Source organism: Oncorhynchus gorbuscha, unplaced genomic scaffold (assembly GCF_021184085.1).
Source record: "Oncorhynchus gorbuscha isolate QuinsamMale2020 ecotype Even-year unplaced genomic scaffold, OgorEven_v1.0 Un_scaffold_656, whole genome shotgun sequence".
Classification (NCBI taxonomy): Eukaryota; Metazoa; Chordata; class Actinopteri; order Salmoniformes; family Salmonidae; genus Oncorhynchus; species Oncorhynchus gorbuscha.
The window spans coordinates 399,832-405,831 of NW_025745755.1; positions in this window are offsets into that span (position 1 = coordinate 399,832).

The window sequence follows — 6,000 nt, forward strand, 5'->3', positions numbered from 1 at the left end:
AACTGTAGTAATGTGTCCTATAGATAATGAGGTTATTTCACCTGAACTGTAGTAGATGTGTCCTATAGATAATGAGGTTATGTCACCTGAACTGTAGTAGATGTGTCCTATAGATAATGAGGTTATGTCACCTGAACTGTAGTAGATGTGTCCTATAGATAATGAGGTTATGTCACCTGAACTGTAGTAATGTGTCCTATAGATAATGAGGTTATGTCACCTGAACTGTAGTAATGTGTCCTATAGATAATGAGGTTATGCCACCTGAACTGTAGTAATGTGTCCTATAGATAATGAGGTTATGTCACCTGAACTGTAGTAATGTGTCCTATAGATAATGAGGTTATGCCACCTGAACTGTAGTAATGTGTCCTATAGATAATGAGGTTATGTCATCTGAACTGTAGTAATGTGTCCTATAGATAATGAGGTTATGCCACCTGAACTGTAGTAATGTGTCCTATAGATAATGAGGTTATGCCACCTGAACTGTAGTAATGTGTCCTATAGATAATGAGGTTATGTCACCTGAACTGTAGTAATGTGTCCTATAGATAATGAGGTTATTTCACCTGAACTGTAGTAGATGTGTCCTATAGATAATGAGGTTATGCCACCTGAACTGTAGTAGATGTGTCCTATAGATAATGAGGTTATGTCATCTGAACTGTAGTAGATGTGTCCTATAGATAATGAGGTTATTTCACCTGAACTGTAGTAGATGTGTCCTATAGATAATGAGGTTATGTCACCTGAACTGTAGTAATGTGTCCTATAGATAATGAGGTTATGCCACCTGAACTGTAGTAGATGTGTCCTATAGATAATGAGGTTATGCCACCTGAACTGTAGTAATGTGTCCTATAGATAATGAGGTTATGCCACCTGAACTGTAGTAATGTGTCCTATAGATAATGAGGTTATGTCACCTGAACTGTAGTAATGTGTCCTATAGATAATGAGGTTATGCCACCTGAACTGTAGTAATGTGTCCTATAGATAATGAGGTTATTTCACCTGAACTGTAGTAATGTGTCCTATAGATAATGAGGTTATTTCACCTGAACTGTAGTAGATGTGTCCTATAGATAATGAGGTTATTTCACCTGAACTGTAGTAGATGTGTCCTATAGATAATGAGGTTATGCCACCTGAACTGTAGTAGATGTGTCCTATAGATAATGAGGTTATGCCACCTGAACTGTAGTAGATGTGTCCTATAGATAATGAGGTTATGCCACCTGAACTGTAGTAGATGTGTCCTATAGATAATGAGGTTATGCCACCTGAACTGTAGTAATGTGTCCTATAGATAATGAGGTTATGCCACCTGAACTGTAGTAATGTGTCCTATAGATAATGAGGTTATGTCACCTGAACTGTAGTAATGTGTCCTATAGATAATGAGGTTATGCCACCTGAACTGTAGTAATGTGTCCTATAGATAATGAGGTTATGTCATCTGAACTGTAGTAGATGTGTCCTATAGATAATGAGGTTATGCCACCTGAACTGTAGTAGATGTGTCCTATAGATAATGAGGTTATGTCATCTGAACTGTAGTAGATGTGTCCTATAGATAATGAGGTTATGTCATCTGAACTGTAGTAGATGAGACATGAGACCAGTTACTCTACAGCAGTGATGGTCCCTTACGATACATATAGGATCTATAGAACTATTTATTACAGTAGAGACAATGTTTGTGTTACTGTAGAGGTCAACTACTTGTCACTGCAGTGGTTGTGTCACACCCCTCTGTGATGTTGATGGGTGTTGTTACTGTCAGGCTGGCCTGTTGTCGTCTCCACTGTGACTTGTGTTTAGCTGTGTACAGTATGTACTGTGTTTGCTGTGTGTGTGTGTGTGCTGTGTTGGCTATATGCTGCCTGCTAGCTGTGTGTTTTAGTGGGCTGGCCCTGGAAGGCCCTGGAAGGCCCGGCCTGATTAGATTAGATTTACAGCTCTCTCTGTCACTCTCAGAATCACTGCAGCCTGTGGTCAATCGATGATTCAATTTGAGCTAATGCCAGTTTAATCCTCCACTCAAACCACTAATAAAATCAGATAAGATTTGATAATTAAATGGTTTAATTTTGCGGATTATCTGTCCTTTATCCTCAAAACAAGAGTTTTGTCTAAAGTGGAATAAAGTCATGGGATCTTTTTGTTATTATTTCTACTGAGATTCTCCTGTTAGACGACTTGGTCTCTGAGACATGGGCTGGAAAGACTGAGGTCTGACTGGTATTAAAATACAAATTCTTCTCTCTCTCTCAGGTGACAAAATTAATATTTTATACTATCACACGTTATCTTTTAAATGGACAATTCAATGTGATTAAAGTTTAATTACCCTCTCACACCCTTGGGAGGAGAATAATACCCCTAGCATGCGCTGTCTGTCTGTCTGTCTGTCTGTCTGTCTGTCTGTCTGTCTGTCTGTCTGTCTGTCTGTCTGTCTGTCTGTCTGTCTGTCTGTCTGTCTGTCTGTCTGTCTGTCTGTCTGTCTGTCTGTCTGTCTGTCTGTCTGTCACTCACACTCTCACACCCCCCCCCTCTCTCACTCACACTCTCTCCCCCTCCCCCCATCTCTCTCTCTCTCTCTGGAGAAAACTGATGACCTGTCTCTTTTTTAGGAGGCACAGTATTTTCCTGTCAGAGAGCCCTGCGTTAGGGCCTACAGTCCTTTTCTCTAACAGGCTTTTTGCCTCTGGTCATAATGTATGTCTCCCTCCAGCTCTGTGTTGATAGCACTCTGTTTTATCCCTGCATCAGATTGAAAGGGCAGGTCTGTCGTTAGATATGATGGCTCCTCTTCTCCACCATCTTCAACTACGCTTCAATAATGGCATAATTATTTAGAATTTCATGGAGCTGTTTCTCCAAGCCACTTTCCACTAAATCTACCATCTGTTTACTGTGGTTATGAGAGATATCCCCCTTAGAGATAATACACAAATGAGCTTGACTTTCATCAAACAACCTGCAGACACAGCACACTGTACCAGACACAGCCCTCTGAACCAGACACAGCCATCTGTACCAGACACAGCACACTGTACCAGACACAGCCCTCTGAACCAGACACAGCACACTGAACCAGACACAGCACACTGAACCAGACACAGCACACTGAACCAGACACAGCACACTGAACCAGACACAGCACACTGAACCAGACACAGCACACTGAACCAGACACAGCACACTGAACCAGACACAGCACACTGAACCAGACACAGCACACTGAACCAGACACAGCACACTGAACCAGACACAGCACACTGAACCAGACACAGCACACTGAACCAGACACAGCACACTGAACCAGACACAGCACACTGAACCAGACACAGCACACTGAACCAGACACAGCACACTGAACCAGACACAGCACACTGAACCAGACACAGCACACTGAACCAGACACAGCCCTCTGTACCAGACACAGCCCTCTGTACCAGACACAGCCCTCTGAACCAGACACAGCCCTCTGAACCAGACACAGCCCTCTGTACCAGACACAGCCCTCTGAACCAGACACAGCCCTCTGAACCAGACACAGCCCTCTGAACCAGACACAGCCCTCTGAACCAGACACAGCCCTCTGAACCAGACACAGCCCTCTGAACCAGACACAGCCCTCTGAACCAGACACAGCCCTCTGAACCAGACACAGCCCTCTGAACCAGACACAGCCCTCTGAACCAGACACAGCCATCTGAACCAGACACAGCCCTCTGAACCAGACACAGCCCTCTGAACCAGACACAGCCCTCTGAACCAGACACAGCCATCTGAACCAGACACAGCCCTCTGAACCAGACACAGCCCTCTGAACCAGACACAGCCATCTGAACCAGACACAGCCCTCTGTACCAGACACAGCACACTGAACCAGACACAGCCCTCTGAACCAGACACAGCCCTCTGAACCAGACACAGCCATCTGAACCAGACACAGCACACTGAACCAGACACAGCCCTCTGAACCAGACACAGCCCTCTGTACCAGACACAGCCCTCTGTACCAGACACAGCCCTCTGAACCAGACACAGCCCTCTGTACCAGACACAGCCCTCTGTACCAGACACAGCCCTCTGTACCAGACACAGCCCTCTGAACCAGACACAGCACACTGTACCAGACACAGCCCTCTGTACCAGACACAGCCCTCTGTACCAGACACAGCACACTGAACCAGACACAGCACACTGAACCAGACACAGCACACTGAACCAGACACAGCCCTCTGTACCAGACACAGCACACTGAACCAGACACAGCACACTGAACCAGACACAGCACACTGAACCAGACACAGCCCTCTGTACCAGACACAGCCCTCTGTACCAGACACAGCCCTCTGAACCAGACACAGCCCTCTGTACCAGACACAGCCCTCTGAACCAGACACAGCCCTCTGAACCAGACACAGCCCTCTGTACCAGACACAGCACACTGTACCAGACACAGCCCTCTGTACCAGACACAGCCCTCTGTACCAGACACAGCACACTGAACCAGACACAGCACACTGAACCAGACACAGCACACTGAACCAGACACAGCACACTGTACCAGACACAGCACACTGTACCAGACACAGCACACTGAACCAGACACAGCACACTGAACCAGACACAGCCCTCTGAACCAGACACAGCACACTGTACCAGACACAGCCCTCTGTACCAGACACAGCCCTCTGTACCAGACACAGCACACTGAACCAGACACAGCACACTGAACCAGACACAGCACACTGAACCAGACACAGCACACTGTACCAGACACAGCACACTGTACCAGACACAGCACACTGAACCAGACACAGCACACTGAACCAGACACAGCACACTGAACCAGACACAGCACACTGAACCAGACACAGCACACTGAACCAGACACAGCACACTGAACCAGACACAGCACACTGAACCAGACACAGCACACTGAACCAGACACAGCACACTGAACCAGACACAGCACACTGAACCAGCCCTCTGAACCAGACACAGCCCTCTGAACCAGACACAGCCCTCTGAACCAGACACAGCCCTCTGTACCAGACACAGCCCTCTGAACCAGACACAGCCCTCTGTACCAGACACAGCCCTCTGTACCAGACACAGCCCTCTGAACCAGACACAGCCCTCTGAACCAGACACAGCCCTCTGAACCAGACACAGCCCTCTGTACCAGACACAGCCCTCTGAACCAGACACAGCCCTCTGAACCAGACACAGCACACTGTACCAGACACAGCCCACTGTACCAGACACAGCCCTCTGAACCAGACACAGCCCTCTGAACCAGACACAGCCCTCTGTACCAGACACAGCCCTCTGTACCAGACACAGCCCTCTGAACCAGACACAGCCCTCTGAACCAGACACAGCCCTCTGTACCAGACACAGCCCTCTGTACCAGACACAGCCCTCTGAACCAGACACAGCCCTCTGTACCAGACACAGCCCTCTGTACCAGACACAGCCCTCTGTACCAGACACAGCCCTCTGTACCAGACACAGCCCTCTGAACCAGACACAGCCCTCTGAACCAGACACAGCCCTCTGAACCAGACACAGCCCTCTGAACCAGACACAGCCCTCTGTACCAGACACAGCCCTCTGAACCAGACACAGCCCTCTGAACCAGACACAGCCCTCTGAACCAGACACAGCCCTCTGTACCAGACACAGCCCTCTGAACCAGACACAGCCCTCTGTACCAGACACAGCCCTCTGAACCAGACACAGCCCTCTGTACCAGACACAGCCCTCTGAACCAGACACAGCCCTCTGTACCAGACACAGCACACTGTACCAGACACAGCCCTCTGTACCAGACACAGCCCTCTGAACCAGACACAGCACACTGTACCAGACACAGCCCTCTGAACCAGACACAGCACACTGTACCAGACACAGCACACTGTACCAGACACAGCCCTCTGTACCAGACACAGCCCTCTGAACCAGACACAGCCCTCT